General features: G+C 44.3%; 1 long non-coding RNA gene across 1 annotated transcript; it reads left to right on the top strand.

Moving 5' to 3' along the window:
- Nucleotides 1-1,808: 1,808 nt before the first annotated feature.
- LOC147987266 (uncharacterized) lies at nt 1,809-2,498 on the top strand. Its single transcript, XR_015615281.1, has 2 exons — nt 1,809-2,098; nt 2,215-2,498. It is a non-coding gene; the product is annotated as an uncharacterized LOC147987266 (long non-coding RNA).
- The last annotated feature ends 21,040 nt before the right edge of the window (nt 2,499-23,538 follow it).

The following is a 23,538-nucleotide window of genomic DNA, read 5'->3' as shown; positions in this document are numbered from 1 at the left end:
ATTTCAAACAATTGTCTTATAAAAGCACTCTCTCCGTCCCATAAGATATGAGCATTTTGGACACTACGCTAGTGTCGAAAACGCTCTTACATTATGGGATGGGGGGACTAGTAAAATAAAAATAGTTCTTGTAATAGTTTTTAAAACTTTTTAAAGAATAGAGATAAAATAATAAAAATAAGTAGGAAGAGAAATAAAGTAGACAACCATCACCAATCCAACCCAGTAGGGCATCTCTGAAAATATCTAGTGCTCCCAGGCTTGGGGTGCTCCCGGTGCTCCAAATATCCGAAAAACATATTTCGAATGTTCAAAAAATTCTGCAAAAAATGCAGCACATCGACGGAACATCAATGTCTCTTGTCACAAAATTTCAAATCAAAATTCGAAACATTGCTTGAGATACAAAAATGACAAATTTTTTGTAAACAACATAAGTTGGGCTTTAGTTTTGGCCCATTATCACATTGATGTCAAATTTGTCATTTTTGTATCTCGAGCAATGTTTCGAATTTTGATTTGAAATTTTGTGACAAGAGACATCGATGTTCCGTCGATGTGCTGCATTTTTTTCAGAATTTTTTGAACATTTTAAAAAATGTTTTTCGCATCGGAGCACCGGGAGCACCCTAGGCCTGGGAGCACTAGATACTTTCCCTCTCTAACACTGACCCTCAAACCGCCCACATACGTCCGGACCACGCTGCTTGGACATGGGCCTGTATCGGTCCGGACGGACTTTTTTCCGCATAGCGGAGACAAAGGTGTGTGTGTGTGGGGGGGGGGGGGGGGGGGGCTTTGCGGGCGTTTGGATCCCTGCCACACCCGCTCCTGACCACACTGCCCCACCCAAAACTCTCCTTCCTCGTCCGCGTGTGTTCCCACCTGGCATCAACTCCCCACATTCAGACAACTGTAGAGCAGCAGCTCCGCAATGACGCCGGCTAAAAGAGGATGCGACCTCTCACTGATGTCGGCATTTTGTCGCTCCGGCCGAGGGAGTTGTCTGCGTCGCGTCACCGATATCCTCGCTTGTTCAATGCCGGAGTAGTTGTATGGGACGAGACGAATATCTACCACACCCATTCAATACCTGTTCGTCCGTATGCCCACAGGCGTAGGCAGGTCCCAGGCCACCCTGGCCTTGGCTCGGGGCGTGAGGGTAAAAGCTAGGCTTGTTTATTGCTACAGTCGTGTACTGTAGCACACTGTAGCCACATTGCCCTCAAGCTGGGCCGGAGCGTGGTGATATCCTAGCTACACTACTGCGTATGCCGCTATTAAGTAGGCTCACCGGCCGAGGAACCAACTCCGACACAGCGCATTGACGTACCGGACGCCGGTTCCGAGAGATTGTTTCTTACTTATCAATCTTGCCATTATTACTCGTATTTGTATTGTTTGGTCTATACTCTGTACTATGCTCATTGAGCGCAGAGGTACGATAAGCGAACAACGAAGAGTGTTTCACGGTGGCCCTGGTTCGAGATCTCGAGAGAATAGGTGGAAAGTGCCCACGACATCGGATAATATGATGGCATGATGCCCGGCCCGGCCCGGCGAATCATGTCATCCATGCAAATTGCAGCTAGCACTAGTCTAGTAGGTGATCATATCAAGCAATGGACACAGCTAACACGACGGCATGTTGGCACTCAACAACTCTGCACAAGATCTGCGTGGTAAACGATGCTGCGTTGATCTGAATATCCCTGGACGGCTGGACGTACGGGCTGCGGGCCTACCCAGATGCATGAACCATGATGATAGATGGGGGTGCAAGTGCAACACTAAGCTGACGGGTTTGGTGCCCCGCGTCGTGTATAAATGAGACCTCCGCATCGCTCCCAGAACTCACACCACTCTTCCACCACCAAAATCAAGCACTAGAGCTACCTGCGTGTGATTCAGATTCGAGAGAGGCAGCGTGCAGTGCACTCTCTTCACTTCAGCTAGCTCCACCTCCACCACCATGGCCAACTTCGCCGCCCAGCTCAGGGATAGGTTTTTCGGCCTCGTCGACCGCGTCGCCGGCTGTGGCCGCTCCGGGGTCAGGGAGGAGGCCCCCAAGTCGGCGCCGGCGCCGGCCGTGCAGGAGGTATGTTCACATTTTACACGGAAAAGACAATTCGACGGCGTTTTCTACTGCACAAGACTTGCAGAGTTACAGTTGTGTAGCTAGAGAACTCACCGTGCTGCTCATTACTCTTGCAGCATGTCGAGATTCGACCGAGAGGCCCCGGTGTGTCAGGAGGATCGGAGGCGGGAGTCAATTAGACGACCGCAAGTGCTACTCGCTCACATTCATGTGGCTTCCCTTGTTCTGAAAGTTGAAACAAATGATTTTCTTGTTGCTGTGCTTGTGCGTGCGTGGGTGTGTTTTCAATATTCAACAAGAGTTTTCTTTTCATGCCTCGTGACCGAAGTATTGAGCTTAATGATTTCATTGTAATATGTATATTTGATGAAGCAGTAATAAATTTGATTGAAATTTCAAACGCTGTTCAAAACTTCTTCTTCTTTTTGAAATGCGGTCCCTTAGGGCCAATTCATTATAAAAAGGAGAAGACATTTGCCCATTAATTAACGGAAACCCGGACGAAAACCGTTATGACACACCCCCAACAGGGCACCATCACACACACCGACCCTGGGGCCGTGCACCAGGCGAGCCACCGGCTACGTCATCTAAGTAACCCGTAGCCGACAAACAAAAAAATTGTACTCCCTCCGTTTTTATTTACTTCACATACTAGCTTTGTCTAAAGTATAACTTTGTAAACTTTCATCAAGTTTGTAGCAAAATGTATTAACATACCCACCACCAAATTAATACCATTAGATTTATCAATGAATATATTTTCACATTATATAGATTTGTTATTGTCAATATTCATATTGTTTTCTGCAAACTTGGTCAAACTTTATAAAGTTTGACTTCGGCCAAAGCTAATATGCGGAGTAAATAAAAACGGAGAAAGTATTCAAGTACAGATGTTGCACGTTACCAAAACACATGTTGCACATTTAAAGTTGTGCAGGCAGTGTGTATATTTAAAGGGTAACAGAGCAAGTTTTAAATTTGAAAATACAAGTACGGGTACAAGAACACAAAAAAATGAATATTACAAATACAAACGATTGCACCTTTTTTTTTTATGAATTGGTGTAGAATAAAAGTGCAACTGCAAGGAAAGAAAATACTGATTTCTCCAACAAATATCATTTAACTATAGGGGAAAATACTCGTCTAAAGCAAATCTGAATAATTAAATACGAATGACCGAGAAGAAATCCAAAACAATTATTTAGTGTGCAACTTGATGCTTAGTTGCTGATTTATAAACGGAAGTTACAAAAGCTAGTAGAACACTCGTGCGTTGGTACGGGCTACAATGCGTAAAAATGATTCAAGCAATGATTAAGCTCGTAAAGAAGGTCAAAACTCAATTTTTTCCTCATATGTCCGGGCGTGTTCAGACATCAAATGGGTGCCCAGTGGGCTCCCTAAAATCCAACCATCTAGACAGTACGGGCTTCCCCTTCAATTCCATGTTGCTCTGGCAAGATGTGCCAGAGCTTCACCGCTACCGTGAAGGGAGGGAGGGAATGTGATTTTACTGGACACTACTAGAAACAGTTTTGCTAAGTCTCAGTTGACTTAGACTTCGTTGTGTTTGAGTCTATAATATCTTCTTTTGATTTTACATGGAGATTCATGCAAGAAAATTATTTTAAGTTTTCCCTTTTTCTTTTTATATACTATATCACTTGACTGAGACTTCATTAAGTCCTAGTCGACTAAGACTTAGCCACACCCTACTAGAAAGTACCTTATAGGTAGATGCTTAGCAGTAGAACCCACGCTACTGTTAAGTAGCAGTAGTGCGAGTCAAAACCCCAAGCTATAGGTACAAATTAGTAGTAGCATGTGTGGACACACCCCACGTTGCTGTTAAGTGGGCCCCATGATACCTCTGGGTCGAGCCGCAGTAGCAGCGTTGGGTATAAGCACTGTGCTACAACTAACGTTGTAGCTGTAGCACGGGGCATATACCCAGCGCAGCCACTACTAGTGCCCCGCGCCAGCTGGTGGGTCTTATTTAGCAGCGCGGGTATGTGACCAGGGCTACAGTTAGTAGGCGCAGCAGTAGCGAGGCCCGCGCTACTGCTAATGCGCACCAGCCAAAATAGACACCTTTTCTCCCCTCCCTCTCCCTCCCTCTTTCTTCTCCCATAGTTTACTTTCCTCTCCACTTACTCTCTTCTCTCTTGCTTCTCTACCCTCCTCCCTCTCTTCTCTCTCTTCATTAATGGCTCACATTCCTCACTTGCTTTTCTTCTCCCATTCCCTTCTACCCATATCTCTTGCCCCTCCACTCCAGTCATTCACTAGCTCTCTCTCTCTCTCCACTAGTTAGATTCATCTCCTCCCCAAATAGATCTACTCATTAAATGAAGTAAGCTAGCTACCTCTCATTAATCAAGGAGCATTAAATATCTTTGTTCACTTCAATCCCAAAAAAGCAACACCGGCCTCATCAACATGCTTCCTATCTAGATACGTGAGTAAAATATATTGTTGTGCAAGAATGGAATTTGTGTGTGCGTGATATATGACTGAATTGTGCGGGGCATGAGTTGCCTATGTGTATTTGCCAAAATGTGTGTGAAATGAGTTGCCTATGTTTTGCCGAAATATTGATTTATTTCCGTTTCAGCGAATTTCGGGCAAACTCGATATATCCTATTTTGAGGGAAGGTCATGCTGAATTTTTGTATGACTTTGATGCATGCATGCATGGTTATAATTATTTTGCTTATACCGCGCAAGCGATCATGAAGGTCAGGATGGTGGAAAGATACTTGCGATCCGCGGTGGACGACATGTATGAAAATAATCTGAAGGGGATTTTATGTTCGTGTCGAAGATGCAAAGAAGGAGTTTGGCTCGACCCCTTTAAGGGTGGCCGTTTGAAGGAGCACCTGCTCATGCATGGTTTCATGGATGGCTATACTCGGTGGATAAGTAAAGATGATGATGAGGACGTCGACGGGGCAACCAATAACGACATGGGACCAGAAGAATAGATGACTGATAATGTAGCCGAAGAAGAGGGCGCCGGACATGGCGGTGCAGAAGAGGCCGGACATGGAGAAGAAGAGGCCGAACAAGGTGGAGAAGAGGCCGGACATGGCGAAGAAGACGCAGACACGCTGCAGTCTTCGTCGCTACTAAGTTCAGTCGTGCGGGACCCTCGTGTTCGAGACATGCTTCGCAAGAAGACGACGTGACAGAGCTGCTTCTAGAGATGATACCAAGCTGGCGCAACTGGAGGTGGACTCAAAGACTCCATTTTATGATGGTTGCAATCCCGAGTTGACCCGCTTGAGTTTCACACTCGAACTTGTAAAGACGAAGGCAAAAAGAATTGGACCAACGCAAGCCTCAATGAGCTTTTGGAGTATCTAAAGAAGATTCTTCCCACGGGGAACCTATGTCCTACAAGTGTCGAGCGGGCCAAGAAAATCATGTGCCCTCTTCATCTGCAACACATTAGATACCACACATGCATCAACGGTTGCACCATTTAGCGGAAGGAGTACACGGAAAAAACTATCTGTCCAGTGTGCAATGCTTCTTGATACAAGAAGACCGGAAAGAAAGCTCCTTAGAAAGTTAATTGGATGGTACTTTCCGAGCACTCCCCATTTGTAGCGTCGTTTCGTAGATCCTAAGAAAGCAAAGCTCATGCACTGGCACGCGGAGAGGGTGAACCCCGACTATGGAGATGATCCGAAGCTGAGACACCTCGCAGACGCTAGCAAATGGAGAGCATTCAATGCTGAATATCGATATTTCGCAGATGATCCAAGGAACATTGTGCTTGGCACGAGTACCGATGGCATGAATCCGTTTTGACAACCAGAACACACTACTAGGAAAAGGGCTATAGATGGAATTGACACTAATGGCGCACCAGACATGTGGTGCGCCACTACTATATACTAATGGCGCACCATGTGTTGGTGCGCCATTAGTGTTCAAATACTAATGGCGCACCACATCCACGGTGTGCCATTAGTAACAAGATTTTTTTTATTTTTTTCAAAACTAGTAATGGCGCACCGTGGGAGTGGTGCGCCATTACTAGTCATCCATGGTGCGCCATTAGTAAATTTTTTTCAAATTTTTTTTTCAAATTTTTTATTTTTTTTCAAAACTAGTAATGGCGCACTGTGGGAGTGGTGCGCCATTACTAGTTAAACTAGTAATGGCGCACCACACCCATAGTGCGCCACTAGTAATTTTTTTTTCAATTTTTTTAATATTTTTTGAAAACTAGTAATGGCGCACCGTGGGAGTGGTGCGCCATTACTAGTTCAACTAACTAGTAATGGCGCACCACTCCCACGGTGCGCCATTACTAACTTGGCCCAAAAATTCCCTCACATGCACCCCCCAGCCCCCCCCCCCCCGGTGGATCGCCTTTTCAGTTTAAAAAAAATAAAAGAAAATGATGAAAATGTTAAAAAAATAAAAGAAAATAAGTTTCCCATGTGATGTGTGGTCTAGTTGTTGGGAAAATTTACAAATATGAATTTTGACTTTATTTGCAAAATATCTCTGGAATTTGTACAATGGGCATAACTTTTGCATACGAACTCGGATTAAAATTTTTTCTATATGAAAAATCATCTACTCGAAAAGTTACATCCGAATTTAATCGGGGGAACCCCGTTAAACATTTTCAAAATCCTCAAAAACCTAACCGGAAAAAAGTTACAGGCCTTTTAAGATCTGGAGGAAAAAAAATTCAAAAAATTTCAAACTTACTAGTGGCGCACCATATGCTAGGTGCGCCACTAGTAACAAAAAAAAATAGTTTCGATTTTTTTCAGAATTTTTTTTCAAAATATGATACGTAATATGAACGGAAGTTTGAAATATTTTTTCAAAATTTCATCACACTCATGAACATGAACAAAGTCCTAAACATCAACAAGGTTTAATAGGATTGATATGCTAGATATATCAACAAATGCCTGTGAAGTGCGCCATTAGTAAAAAATACTAGTGGTGTGGTACTAGTGGCGCACCAGTAGTGCGCCATTTGTAGGCAAAACTGGTGCGCCACTAGTAGGCCTTTTCCTAGTAGTGACACCAACCATAACACATGGCCCGTGTTTGTATGGATGTACAACCTCCCCTCTAGAAGTGCATAAAGACAAAGTACATATACATGAGTATGCCGACTCAAGGGATGAAATAACCGGGAAATGATATTAATTTGTATCTCAAGCTACTGAAAGAGGAGCTACACATGTTATGAACAACACCGGTCAAGACATGAGACGCCAACAAAGAGAGTATTTCGATATGAGAGCCGCGCCGATGAAGACGGTGCATGACTATCTCGGTTACGGATATGTCTCAGGCCAGGTGTGCCTCGAATATTGCGGATGGACCAGGTGCATGGATGATACAACGTCCCAACAACTACCGAAAGATGGGGGTCTGCGAAAATCTTGTACATGGTGCATCGAAGATGGCTCGAGAAGGATGACCCATGGAGAAAGCGTGGAGATCTATTCAATTGTGAGGCTGGGCATCGAGGACCTCCTGTAAGAGGAGCGACGTCAAAATCGATGAGTTGTTGAAAAACTGGGAAGACTGCCTCGCGCCGAGAAAGAAGAAAAAGGCGTCAAAACTGCTTCTGAAGGATGGAAAATGATGTCCGTTTTCTGGTACTTGGAGTATTGGCCAAAACTTGACACGCCTCATAGCCTTGATCAAATGCATATCACGAAGAATGTCCTGGAGAATTTGCTTGGCACACTGATGAACATGCCGTATAAGAACAAGGATGGGCCCAAGGCAAGAAAAGACTTAGAATCTTTGAAATATCAAGAAAGATCTCCACATGCCCCGTAAGAAGTAGACGGAGATGGAAGGCAGGGGCAAAAAAGTCAACAAGAAGGAAGAGCATTATTGGTCCCTCCTCTTGTTTCACCTTAAGTTTGAAGGAGATCAATCAATTCTTGAAGTGCCTTACCAAAATCAAAGTTAGTTCTGGTTACTGTGGGAAGATAAGCATATTTCTAGACACGAAGAAGAAAATGTTCAGCATGATGAAATCTCATGACTGTCACGTGATGATGACACAGATACCCCCTGTTGCACTTAGAGGATAATAGACAAGCACGTCCGTGACACGTTTACTGGTCTTTGCAATTTTTTTGACGTTATCTTTCCAAAGTCGATCAGTGTAAAGCAGCTCCGAAAGATACAGGAAGAGACCGTTGTCATACAAAATGAGCTTGAGATGTACTTCCCGCACGCGTTCTTGTTGGGGAACGTAGTAATTTAAAAATTTTCCTACGCACGCGCAAGATTATGGTGATGCATAGCAACGAGAGGGGAGAGTGTTGTCCACGTACCCTCGTAGACCGAAAGCGGAAGCGTTAGCACAACGTGGTTAATGTAGTCGTACGTCTTCACGATCCGACCGATCCAAGTAACATTACGGCACCTCCGAGTTTAGCACACGTTCAGCTCGATGACGTCCCGCGAACTCCGATCCAGCGAACTCCGATCCAAGTAACATTACCGTCAGCGTCAGTCTTCTTCTTGAAGATCCATTTATTCTCAATTGCTTGCCGATCAACAGGAAAGTCAACCAAAGTCCACACTTTGTTATCATACATGGATCCCATCTCAGATTTCATGGCTTCTAGCCATTTTGCGGAATCTGGGCTCACCATCGCATCTTCATAGTTCGTAGGTTCATCATGATCTAGTAGCATGACTTCCAGAACAGGATTACCGTACCACTCTGGTGCAGATCTTATTCTGGTTGATCTACGAGGTTCGGTAGTAACTTGATCTGAAGTTTCATGATCATTATCATTAGCTTCTTAACTAATTGGTGTAGGTGTCACAGAAACCGGTTTCTGTGATGTACTACTTTCCAATAAGGGAGCAGGTACAGTTACCTCATCAAGTTATACTTTCCTCCCACTCACTTCTTTCGAGAGAAACTCCTTCTTTAGAAAGGATCCAGTCTTAGCAACGAAAGTCTTGCCTTCGGATCTGTGATAGAAGGTGTACCCAACAGTTTCCTTTGGGTATCCTATGAAGACACATTTCTCCGATTTGGGTTCGAGCTTATCAGGTTGAAGCTTTTTCACATAAGCATCGCAGCCCCAAACTTTCATAAACGACAACTTTGGTTTCTTGCCAAACCACAGTTCATAAGGCGTCGTCTCAACGGATTTCGATGGTGCCCTATTTAACGTGAATGCAACCATCTCTAAAGCATAACCCCAAAACGACAGCGGTAAATCTGTAAGAGACTCATAGATCGCACCATATCTAGTAAAGTACGATTACGACGTTCGGACACACCATTACGCTGTGGTGTTCCGGGTGGCGTGAGTTACGAAACTATTCCGCATTGTTTCAAATGTAGACCAAAGTCGTAACTCAAATATTCTCCTCCACGATCAGATCGTAGAAACTTTATTTTCTTGTTACGATGATTTTCAACTTCACTCTGAAATTATTTGAACTTTTCAAATGTTTCAGACTTATGTTTCATTAAGTAGATATACCCATATATGCTTAAATCATCTGTGAAGGTGAGAAAATAACGATATCCGCCACGAGCCTCAATATTCATTGGACCACATACATCTGTATGTATGATTTCCAATAAATCCGTTGCTCTCTTCATAGTACCGCAGAACGGCGTTTTGGTCATCTTGCCCATGAGGCACGGTTCGCAAGTACCAAGTGATTCATAATCAAGTGATTCCAAAAGTCCATCAGTATGGAGTTTCTTCATGCGCTTTACACCGATATGACCTAAACGGCAGTGCCACAAATAAGTTTCACTATCATTATCAACTCTGCATCTTTTGGTTTCAACATTATGAATATGTGTATCACTACTATCGAGATTCATCAAAAATAGACCACTCTTCAAGGGTGCATGACCATAAAAGATATTACTCATATAAATAGAACAACCATTATTCTCTGATTTAAATGAATAACCGTCTCGCATCAAACAAGATCCAGATATAATGTTCATGCTTAACGCTGGCACCAAATAACAATTATTTAGGTCTAAAACTAATCCCGAAGGTAGATGTAGAGGTAGCGTGCCGACCGCGATCACATCGACTTTGGAGCCATTTCCCATGCGCATCGTCACCTCGTCCTTTGCCAGTGTTCGCTTAATCCGTAGTCCCTGTTTCGAGTTGCAAATGTTAGCAACAGAACCAGTATCAAATACCCAGGTGCTACTGCGAGCTCTAGTAAGGTACACATCAATAACATGTATATCGCATATACCTTTGTTCACCTTGCCATCTTTCTTATCCGCCAAATACTTGGGGCACTTCCGCTTCCAGTGTCCAGTCTGCTTGCAGTAGAAGCACTCAGTTTCAGGCTTAGGTCCAGATTTGGGTTTCTTCTCCTGAGCAGTAACTTGCTTACTATTCTTCTTGAAGTTCCCCTTCTTCTTACCTTTGCCCTTTTTCTTGAAACTGGCGGTCTTGTTGACCATCAACACTTGATGCTCCTTCTTGATTTCTACCTCCGCAGCCTTTAGCATTGCGAAGAGCTCGGGAATTGTCTTATCCATCCCTTGCATGTTATAGTTCATCACGAAGCTCTTGTAGCTTGGTGGCAGTGATTGAAGAACTCTGTGAATGACACTATCAACAGGAAGATTAACTCCCAGTTGAGTCAAGTGATTATGATACCCAGACATTTTGAGTATATGTTCACTGACAGAACTATTCTCCTCCATCTTGCAGCTATAGAATTTATTGGAGACTTCATATCTCTCAATTCAGGCATTTGCTTGAAATATTAACTTCAACTCCTGGAACATCTCATATGCTCCATGACGTTCAAAACGTCGTTGAAGTCCCGATTCTAAGCCGTAAAGCATGGCACACTAAACTATCGAGTAGTCATCAGCTTTGCTCTGCCAGACGTTCATAACATCTGGTGTTGCTCCAGCAGCAGGCCTGGAACCTAGCGGTGCTTCCAGGACGTAATTCTTCTGTGCAGCAATGAGGATAATCCTCAAGTTACGGACCCAGTCCGTGTAATTGCTACCATCATATTTCAACTTTGCTTTCTCAAGGAACACATTAAAATTCAACGGAACAACAACATGGGCCATCTATCTACAATCAAACATAGACAAGCAAGATACTATCAGGTACTAAGTTCATGATAAATTTAAGTTCAATTAATCATATTACTTAAGAACTCCCACTTAGAAAGACATCCCTCTAATCTTCTAAGTGATCACGTGATCCAAATCAACTAAAACATAACCGATCATCACGTGAAATGGAGTAGCTTTCAATGGTGAACATCAATATGTTGATCATATCTACTATATGATTCACGCTCGACCTTTCGGTCTCAGTGTTCCGAGGCCATATCTGCATATGCTAGGCTCGTCAAGTTTAACCTGAGTATTCTGCGTGTGCAAAACTGGCTTGCACCCGTTGTATATGGACGTAGAGCTTATCACACCCGATCATCACGTGGTGTCTGGGCACGACGAACTTTGGCAATGGTGCATACTCAGGGAGAACACCTTTATCTTGAAATTTAGTGAGAGATCATCTTATAATGCTACCGTCAATCAAAGCAAGATAAGATGCATAAAAGATAAACATCACATGCAATCAATATAAGTGATATGATATGGCCATCATCATCTTGTGCATGTGATCTCCATCTCCGAAGCACCGTCATGATCACCATCGTCACCGGCGCGACACCTTGATCACCATCGTAGCATCGTTGTCGTCTCGCCAATCTTATGCTTCCACGACTATCGCTACCGCTTAGTGATAAAGTAAAGCATTACAACACAATTGCATTGTATACAATAAAGCGACAACCATATGGCTCCTGCCAATTGCCGATAACTCGGTTACAAAACATGATCATCTCATACAATAAAATTTAGCATCATGTCTTGACCATATCACATCACAACATGCCCTGCAAAAACAAGTTAGACGTCCTCTACTTTGTTGTTGCAAGTTTTACGTGGCTGCTACGGGCTTTAGCAAGAACCTTTCTTACCTACGCATCAAAACCACAACGATAGTTTGTCAAGTTGGTGCTGTTTTAACCTTCGCAAGGACTAGGCGTAGCCACACTCGGTTCAACTAAAGTTGGAGAAACTGACACCCGTCAGCCACCTGTGTGCAAAGCACGTCGGTAGAAACAGTCTCGCGTAAGCGTACGCGTATTATCGGTCTGGACCGCTTCATCCAACAATACCGCCGAACCAAAGTATGACATGCTGGTAAGCAGTATGACTTATATCGCCCACAACTCACTTGTGTTGTACTCGTGCATATAACATCAACGCATAAAACCTGGCTCTGATACCACTGTTGGGGAACGTAGTAATTTCAAAAAAATTCCTACGCACACGCAATATTATGGTGATGCATAGCAACGAGAGGGGAGAGTGTTGTCCACGTACCCTCGTAGACCGAAAGCGGAAGCGTTAGCACAACATGGTTGATGTAGTCGTATGTCTTCATGATCCGACCGATCCAAGTACCGAACGCACGGCACCTCCGAGTTCAACACACGTTTAGCTCGATGACGTCCCGCGAACTCCGATCCAGCAGAGCTTCACGGGAGAGTTCCGTCAGCACGATGGCGTGGTGACGGTGATGATGTTGCTACCGACGCAGGGCTTCGCCTAAGCACCGCTACGATATGATCGAGGTGGAATATGGTGGAGGGGGGCACCGCACACGGCTGGGAGAGATCAACTGATCAACTTGTGTGTCTAGAGGTGCCCCCCTGCCCCTGTATATAAAGGAGCAAGGGGGGAGGCCGGCCGGCCCTCTATGGGCGTGCCAGGAGGAGGAGTCCTCCTCCTAGTAGGAGTAGGACTCCCCTTTCCTACTCCTACTAGGAGGAGGAAAGGAAGGAGGAGAGGGAGAAGGAAGGAGAAGGAGGAGAAGGAGGAAAGGGGGGCCGGCCCCCTAGTCCAATTCGGTTTGGGCTAGGGGGGCGCGCGCCCTGCCTCCTCTCTTCCACCACTTGGCCCATGAGGCCCATTACTTCTTCCTCATATTCCCGTAACTCCCCGGTACCCCCGAAAATATCTGAATCACTCGGAACTTTTCCGATGTCCGAATATAGTCGTCCAATATATCGATCTTTACGTCTCGACCATTTTGAGACTCCTTGTCATGTCCCCGATCTCATCCGGGACGCCAAACTACCTTCGGTACATCAAATCACATAAACTCATAATACAATCGTCACCGAAACTTTAAGCGTGCGGACCCTACGGGTTCGAGAACTATGTAGACATGACCGAGACATGTCTCCGGTCAATAACCAATAGCGGAACCTGGATGCTCATATTGGCTCCCACATATTCTACGAAGATCTTTATCGGTCAGACCGCATAACAACATACGTTGTTCCCTTTGTCATCGGTATGTTACTTGCCCGAGATTCGATCGTCGGTATCTCAATACCTAGTTCAATCTCGTTACTGGCAAGTCTCTTTACTCGTTTCGTAATACATCATCCCGCAACTAACTTATAGTTGCAATGCTTGCAAGGCTTAAGTGATGTGCATTACCGAGAGGGCCCAGAGATACCTCTCCGACAATCGGAGTGACAAATCCTAATCTCGAAATACGCCAACCCAACAAGTACCTTTGGAGACACCTGTAGAGCACCTTTATAATCACCCAGTTACGTTGCGACGTTTGGTAGCACACAAAGTGTTCCTCCGGTAAACGGGAGTTGCATAATCTCATAGTCATAGGAACATGTATAAGTTATGAAGAAAGCAATAGCAACAAACTAAACGATCAATTGCTAAACTAATGGAATGGGTCAAGTCAATCACATCATTCTCCTAATGATGTGATCCCGTTAATCAAATGACAACTCATGTCTATGACTAGGAAACATAACCATCTTCGATTAACGAGCTAGTCAACTAGAGGCATACTAGTGACACTCTGTTTGTCTATGTATTCACACATGTATTATGTTTCCGGTTAATACAATTCTAGCATGAATAATAAACATTTATCATGATATAAGGAAATAAATAATAACTTTATTATTGCCTCTAGGGCATATTTCTTTCAGTTATTTGATGTCATGGTGCATTTGTGTGTCCACATTATGGACGACATCATCGACCTCTGGCCGACATTCCTGCACAACATGATGCCATTTGAGAGGATGAATGGGGTCATCAAAGGATTCATTCATAACATGTCCCGTCCAGATGGAAGCATCATCTAGGGCTATCCGACCCAAGAGTGCATCTCCTTATGCGAGAATTTTCTAGGCGTCAGAAACGCTGTTGTTGGTTTCCCCGTCAACAAGCACCTTGGGAGGCTCAGAGGAGAAGGTCACAACAACTGTCGGAGGGAAATGCATGTGGACCACTCGGATCGATGCAATGACTTTGACATAACAAACTTAGTGGTACCTTAAGTGCTAGATCCTTTTGTGACACTGCACAAAGACACCATCAAAAAGAAATACTATGACCGAGGGGCTGTGCAAAATGGACACCGAAGTTATTAGAGAGCACAACTCCATTTTCTTGCGTTGGTTCAAAGAGCGAGTTCTAACTAAGTCAATGAAGAGGTATGTCCGGACGAAATCCTCATATACGCCTTAGCACATGGCCCCGTGGTCAACCTCCACTAGTGCAGAACTGGGCTATAAGACCGGTTCGTAAGGCCCTTTAGTACCAGTTCTGTAACTGGCACTAAAGGGGGGGGGGGACCTTTCCCCCCTTTAGTACCGGTTCAGCACGAACTGCCGCTAAAGGGCCACCACGTGGCACGAGCCAGCGCCGGGGGCGGGGAGACCTTTAGTACCGATTCGTAACTCCAACCGGTACTAGAAGTTTTGGGGGATTTTGGGTTCATGATTTCTTTTTCCTTTAATTTTGTGTTTTCCATTTAATTGTTTTTCATTTGTTGGTATTTTACGGTACTACATATTGTACACGTTATGCATATATATATAAATAGAATTTCTCGTATATATATATAGGACAAATTTTATCTACAAGCAGTGGTAGTTACCACCTAGCTAGCTGCCCTCCACGTGTCCACACCGTTGCACGTAGCACCAAGCCAACTAGATTGATGGATCCGGTTAACGGGTTCTATGGAAGTCCAATAGGACCAATTAATTTAGTTTTGTTATTAAATAATCCGGCAAGTTGTTCAACTACTTCCTCAAATCTAGGCTTCATACATGGATCAAATAGTTTATTGGATAAGCATGTGCGGACGTGACGCCTATTATTCCCAGAGGAAGAAAATGTAGCCAGAATAGTATAGTGTATGTAAACTTTATACATGGATCGTAGTTTTTGTTAGAAGTAGGTAGTATGGAGTGTGAACTTTATACAAAAATGATTGTACGTAGTATAGTATAGTATGACACATAGTATAGTATGTTGGGCTAGCTAACTACGTGCATGCATGCATCAAGCTGAGTGGATGACTTGTACTAAGGGGCATGCTCTTACTAAAATCCCATGCGGCATGTACCAAGGCTTATATAATTCTAAAATTCTACTGTACCAAGGCTTATACTACATACTACATACTTTCTTAAAAGGAAAATACTATATAGTTTTGCTGGTGGCATACTTTCTTGGAATATGGCTGCATTTTTTATTTGAATAGTATGTATGTTTAAAAATAAGAGTACAGAGTATATATAGTGGACTGTATTTGTAGCAGCAATACAGTATGGAGTACGTCATAAAAGAGAGTATGATCATATATGCCACCAGCAAGGATGAATTATATGGTGATATGGTCAATTCTTACTTTGTCCACACTCAAAGGAGTGGTATACAGAATGGAGTAATTTTATAAGAATGTAATGTGTATGTAGTATGTTGTATTCTGTTAACAAAGTATGTAGTATTCTCCATTTAAGAAAGTATGGAGTGTAGTATGTTGTATTCTGCGAGGAAAGTATGAAGTATTTTCTTTTTAAGAAAGTATGGAGTATGTAGTATGTTGTTTTCTTATAAGAAGTATATAGTATTTTCCTTTTAAGAAAGTATGTAGTATATGTTGTATTTTGGTAAGAAAGTATGGAGTATTTTCCTTTTAATGAAGTATACAGTGTTTCATATATCTAGTATATAATGTAAGTTATGGAGTATATCATAAAAAGGCGTATATACATCCATGGTCGGCCCGGCCCGGCGAGAACAAAATAAATTGACGGCATGCCTTACAAACTTGAGCTATGTATAGGTTGGCGACCGTGTGCCAATCCGTTCTAAAAAAGGCTATGAAATATTACATACTTTGTTTCAAAAAAAGAGCAACTTTATTTATATACAATTAATTGATTCATCTGGTATGAGGTACCACATGTAGTGCGTACATGATGCATGTGAACGTGATGCCAGACATAAATCATGGGCGTCCGCCATCCATGCATGATCATGTATTCATCTCTGGAGTTGTGCGAGTAACATGGTTCCAGCTGTCATCGTCGTGTGGCAGCGTAAAACCTCGTCGTCCCGCCGCACTGAAGCAGGAACCCCATCCTTATGTAATTCTCATGCCGGTGCAGTCACAAGTTCGCCGTGCGCCGCCGTACGTGGTCGTTGCCGAGGAAATCTCCATCTTCCATCTTCTGATGCCGACGACCATGATCATTTTGCCGTACAATGTGTAGTTGACACACCTAGACTGCAGTTTACAAAACAAAAGTATCATAAACCAAGACACCAGTTAGCAATTAGCTACGCATCTTGATTATCTAATCAGTCAATACCTCCAAACGTCCATGCATGCCTCCAATCCAACCGGCGGTGCGTATAACCAAATACGGTTGTTTTCTGCAGCACAAGAGAGAGAGAGAGCAGAAGGAAGAAATCAATTAGCAAGACACATGGATGGAAAAGAATCATGTAATTGCGTACCTCGGTCTCTTTTGGTAGTTACCATCGATCCAGTTATTGCATCGGAACGTGAGCGAGAGGACAGAGAGAGAGAGAAAGGGGATTAGTATTTTGGATTCCATCCAGATCTGATTTGTTTGAACGCACATCCTTATCTGATCTGTTATATATACAGCAGAGACCAAAAAGATACCGGGAGGCCGGTCAACGAATAAATCGGGCACCAAAAATACTAGTTTTCCTCAGACCCGCAACCCATTAAGAAAATCAACAGCCACCTCTTGATGAGATCGGACGGGAGTAAAGATGGAGGTAGTTACCCCATAGTGGTAGGATGTATTTTCCTATATATATATATATATCATCGAATGTCTCGCACCACCATTCACACATACACATGTATATATATATGTATATATACAATTTGTTTATACAATTTCTCCTACATGGAGGCATTACTGCAGTAGCGGGTGGTATTCTCCTTTGGGATCTATGGCCTGGTCGAGCAAAAATCCCGTTATTTCCTCTCCAATTGCTCGTGCGTGCTCCATTGGTAGGAGCTTCTCCCGCACCTCAGAGAACTTTTAAGAAGGAGATCAATATGCATGTATTAGTTGTGCGATTAGATATCGATAATGATGTAAAAATTGTGAATAGTGTTCTGGCAAACGTACCCATCGCTGTCTAGCATTTCTGGTCCTTTCGGATGCCATCATGTGAATGTTCTCGCAAATGTAGTATGCACATAAATCAGTCCCCGGCGCCTGCTTCATGGCCTTTACGAGAATAGAATTCAATCAGATACTAATTAATCAAGCATGATAATTGATGGTATTGAAACTAGAATTAAAGAGATGGTAGCTAACTAGTAGTACTTAAAATTACTTACCTTGGGTCGAAACCAATGCAACTTTTCTTTAAACGGGCCTGGAACCGCTTTGATGAACTTTTGCCAAGCCCTGCCTGCCGGCAAAGAAAATGAACAAAGGAGTTATTAATTAGTTGATATCAGGAAATGACGAACTAAAAAGGCGGAATATAGTTTAATAATGATTGAAATTACCTGTTGACTATCCCCTTCACGATTGAGTAGTCTTTAGGTTCTTTAAGCAGTGAGTCCAGTACTTCAACTATTTCTTCATCAATTTTAATGATTAACAAGATCTAGTGGAACCTGCATGTGCATACGTTTGCATGTATAAATTAAGCGGGCATGTGCATAACACTCATCAACTAACCCTAAACCCTATATACTTATTAACATCTAGCTAGTAAGCAAAAACATAATTTATAGTACAAGACAGTGTGACTCACTCGAAGTTGTAAGGAAGTAGTATATCTCGATTGGTATTGAGGCGCTTCAAGAACTCTAGCATTTTGTTCTCTACGTCTTCTTTATTCCATGCATATGACCATGTCTGTTGATTAATGGTATTTGGGTCAATGAACCCAATGCCATAGCGTCCACCTTTTCTCATTTTGTACATCTTCATCCTGCATAATACCACAAAAAAGAATATAGTGACGATAATTACAAGTAATGATCAACTAGAGCACTACAACTAGCTTGAGACTTAAATTACAGAAAGAAATCACTTACAGACAATAGCAGCTGATGATAGATTTATCGAGTGCGTCTTGATTGAATAACTAAAACAGTTCTGTATAGTCAATAGACAGAGTTGTCCCATGGAAGTAATCCTCTTCCTTGACTTTCACCATGAGGGACTCTCGATTGTGGGTCTTGTAAATATCCATGTACCCATTGATTCAATTCATACATTCTCGTTGGGAGCTTCTTGACCTCCTCAGGCTTGACCATAGGTTCACCGCGGACATATTTCCATTTTATGTCCTCCTCTCTAATCGTACCCATGGGCTCGATCTCTAGGAGTTTTCCAACAGTGATACCGAGTTTTCAGCCTGCCTTCTATACTCGTCGGTTATTACCAGCTGACCGGCACCAGTACTCTCACGTGTTGGTACAACAAGCGGGGGGATCGATTGCACCGCCTGTTCTCCCAGATGGGGAACGGTTTTCCCGCATTTTTTGTCAGCTGCTTGGCTCGAGCTCGAGCTCGACTCCTTCTTTACTCGTGCTCGATGTGCCTTCCTGATTTGGCGCTCATAGTCTGAGTCAACAGGCTTGGGAGCTGGTGCTTGAGCCATACGAATAAAGTGGTCAATCTTATCCTCAGGCATGTTCTCCCTTGGCAGCGCTAGCGGTTTCGGTCCAAAATGGGCGTCCACTTGGGCCTTCACTATGGTTGTGTTTTGCTCCACGGTCATGTCATAAGGCCTCAGCAGAAGAGGCGCGAGGCTTGGACCATATTCAAATCGCTTGCCTCCGCCTGTACCTCCTGTACTACCTCGACTTGTACCGCTACGCACCATAGCTGTGGTGGCTCTCTTCCATGATTGCTAAGGCGGCGGAGATGGCTGACGTGGCTGAGTTGGAGCAGGAGGAGTGGCCTGGCTTGGTGTCAGACTGGAAGCAAGACGAGTGGCCTGACGCTGTGGTGGACTTGAAGCAGGAGGAGTGGCCTAATGCTGTGCGAGACTTGAAGCAGGAGGAGTGGCTTGACGCTGTGCCGGACTTGGAGGAGGAGTGGCCTGACACGTTGGTGGACTTGGAGGAGCGGGAGTCTGCTGACACGGTGGCGGACTTCGAGGAGGAGTCGGTTGATGTGGTGTCGGTGGCCTTCGAAAGATGATGCAATCCTTTCTCCATAGGATGATACGATGTATGGCATCTCCCAGTGTGTGCTCCTCGTCACCTCCAGGAATGTGAAGCTCTAGCCCCGAATATTGGTCCACCACCTCATCAACCACGACACGAGCATAGCTGGCTAGAATCGGGTTGCAATGGAAGGTTGCTTCGGGGGAATTTGTATAAGCAACGGCGTCCGCCACCTTCATGGATATGTTCTTTATTTTGAAGTGTAGCTCACAGTTAATGTTCTCCATGATGTCATCCACAGGGTATCTATCCAGCAGTGCGTCGCCCGGGGCGGAACCCATGCTGCTTCTCGGCATGGATGGGATGGTGCTATCCAATGCTGGATCATGCGCTAGCCGCTGCCACTGCTGAGACCCCCTTTCTTGGCTAAGTGAGTCGATCTGCTGCTGCTGCCGCTGGAATTTGAGTGCCAAGTCCGCGTGCACTGATTCTAGGCCTTGAAGGTGTTCTACTTCCTGCTTCCTCTGCTCCTCCTCCAGCTTCCTCTTCTTCTCCTCCTCCATCTTCCTTCTAGCACGACTTCTGTAGTCGGCTTTCCAGTCCGAAAAGCCCTCATACCACGGAATAACGCCCTTGCCTCGTGTTTTTCCCGGGTGTTCAGGATTTCCCAGGGTGCGCGTAAGCTCGTCGCTCTATCTGTTGGGCATGAACAGCCCCTTTCGAGCACCTTCTATTTCTTCAAGTAACTTATCTTTGGATCCTTTAAGACACGCCTTCTTTGAAACCTCGCCTGTCTTCAGGTCCAACGCCCCCATGCGCATAGAACCAAGTTCTGCACCTGGGGGGCCAGCTCAATGTAACTGGAGTGACCCGTGCAACCTGCATCTCTAGCTCAAACTTATCCCACTTAGGCATTGCCACCGCGTAGCCACCTGGCCCCAGCCTATGGAACTGCTCATTTTTTGTGGCATTGGCCTTGTTTTTTCTTGACCGTTCCTTAGATAATTCTGGTTCCTTGAATTTCACGAATGCGGGCTAGTGTTCTCTTTGCTTCTCCAGTGTTCCCTTGAATTCTGGAGTCTTCTTTCCTCCTTTGACGTAGTTGGCCTATATAGTTTTCTTGTGTTTTTTGAATGCAGTTGCCATCTTCCTAAGAGCAGCGTCCTTGACTTTCTGCACATCTGCATCTGTGAAATGATCTGGTAGGGTGAAATGTTCCATGAGTTTTCCCCAAAGCAAAGATTTTGCTTTGTCGTCGACAAAAGTAAGATCTGGACATTTATTTGCTGGCTCTTTCCATTCTTGAAGGGAGATCGGGAGTTGGTCCTTCACAAGAACTCCGCACTAACGAACGGACTTGTTCACAATGTTCTTAGGCGCTACTGGTTCGCCATCAGTTCTGATGGCATCGATTTGTACTTTACGCCATTCTTCAACTTTTTTCCCAGGCCTCGCACTGTCCTCTTGCCTGTAGAAGATTTGCTCAATCCGGAGGGCTGAAAGAAGAAAGATCGATTTGTTAATATATCTTCAAATCATTTAAAACATGTGATGATTACCAGATGCCTGCTTATATAAATATACCTCGCCGGTCTCTATTATTTCAAGATCAACATTTTTGGCATCATCAGAATCATAGTTCATGACTTCATCAATTCGGTCGTCGCGATCGAATATCATATCATCACCCTCCCCGGTACCATCACCCTCCCCGTTATCATCATCCTCCCCGGTATTGTTCAGATATTGGGAGCCGTCATATTCTTCATTCTGATCATCTGGCCTGCGAGGGGAGCGTATGATCTCGAACAGGACCTCTTCTCCCACTCTGCCAGTATTGTCCGCCATAGCTTTTATTTAACTAATCCAGAAGAAATATAAAACAATTTAGTATTCAAATTACAATGCATGCATGCAATCAGTAAGGAAAAACTGAATCATAGTACATAATATGCATCGTCTCGAATAATATATAATCTCGAATACATCGTCTCGAATATTATATAATCTCGAATGCATCGTCTCGAATATTATATATCGAATACATCACTAGCTAGCTAGCTAATAAAGATCGAATACTACAGAATAATCTAGGCCACTCGCGGTTCCTAAGGCACGGGCGATGGACATCCAAAGAGAAGGAACCATCACAGGATCATAGCTCCGGCCATCTTCCCAAAGAACCTGCCAGGTATTGGAGAACCTGACGTCCATAGCAGCCATGTAGTGACGGACGTGCTCGTCCTCCTCCCTAACACGGCGATGCACCACCTCCGGCGGGGCCGGCTCCCTTCGCACCGAAAGTGGCCCACGCGAACGCCACCAAAGGAGCTCAGGGTCGACGACGGGACCCGGGGCCGGGTTCCTCACCAAGCGGCGAGCCCCTGAAGGTAGCACCTCCCAGTGCCAGCCCGACGGAGCCTAGTCCCGGACATGGGTCCTCTGAAGCAGGACGTCATCGTGAACGGGTCGACAACGAGGATGCGGGGTGGGCATCGTTGAGAACAAATACTATATGCCACAAAAGTAACATTTTTAAATGATTGGATTGTGATTTCTTATATGCAAATTCTAAATTTCTATAACTAAAATTATAAGAAACTAAAAAAACATCGATCATCGTCTAACAATTTGAAATTAATCTAGCTAAAACTAACATTTCTATATAACTAATAACATTTCTAACATTTCTATAACATTAATATATCTAGAACTAAAAGTATATAATTAATTAATTCATCTATAGCTAAAACATAAAAATTGTGTAGTGTGTGTGTGGTGTATGTGCGCGTGTGTGCACCTACGGCGCCGGCGGCGTGGCGGCTTCGATTGGAGGGAGGAGAGGGAGGAGAGGGGCTCACAGCATGGGCGAGGTCGAGGCGACTGCGACGGCGAGGCAGGTCCAAGGCGACGGTGACGGCGAGGCGAGGGGACGGCTACGGGCCGGTGCGGCGACGGGGATGAGCCGATGATGGGGCGACGCGGAGTCGACGGTGATGACGCGACGGGGATGGGGCGGCGCAGAGTCGACGGGGAGGCGCGACGGGGGCGGTGACGTCGACGGCGACGGGGTTGAAGAAGCCGAGGAGAAGAAACTGAAATTTTGGTAAGTATTGTATATATAGGGATGACCTTTAGTACTGGTTGGAGCCACCAACCGGTACTAAAAGTCAAATTTGGCCAGGACAAGCGGCGGGAATGGCACACCTTTAGTACCGGGTGGTGGCTCCAACCAGTACTAAAGACCCCCCTTTAGTACCGGTTGGAGCCACGACCCGGTACTAAAGGTCGTGCGCTGTCAGACGAGGGGCGCAAAAGTTTAGTCCCACCTCGCTAGCCGAGGGGCGCCCGCACTTGCTTATAAGCCCCGCCGTTGCTGCTGTCTCGAGCTCCTCTCTAAAGCAGACCTTCTGGGCCTACCTCTGTTGTGATGCCCTGTTGGGCCTACTAGGCTAGCGGGCCTGCATCCTGTCCCAACTAGAGGTTGGGTTCCTAGTCGTATGCAGGCCGCTGTGGCCCAGTAGGCGGGCTTTCTTTATTTAGTTTTTTCTTCTTTTTTTCTTTTCTACTTTATTTATTTTCTTTTAATTATTTTTGAGTTGTTTTTTTGCTGTATTTAGAATTTCTTTGTGAATATTAGTTTTTTTATCGTTATATTCAATTTGGTAATACATAGGTTATTTAAAAAATGAAATGCCTTTGTAACAGATGATTTTTCATCCGAAACCCTGATACTTCGAAAGAGATTGTCCATTTCGTACACGAAGTGCATCTAGTTTTTGCCGTAACCCTCTCTACTTTTTTGCACATGCTATGTGGGTGAAATTATGATACCATGCCAACTTTCGACCTTTTTAGAGTTCATTTGAA

The sequence above is a fragment of the Triticum urartu genome, chromosome 2A (genome assembly GCF_056163025.1).
Source record: "Triticum urartu cultivar PI428250 chromosome 2A, HENAU_Tu73, whole genome shotgun sequence".
Taxonomy (NCBI): Eukaryota; Viridiplantae; Streptophyta; class Magnoliopsida; order Poales; family Poaceae; genus Triticum; species Triticum urartu.
The sequence above is the reverse complement of the archived record's forward strand: the minus strand, read 5'-3'. Positions and strand labels throughout refer to the sequence as shown.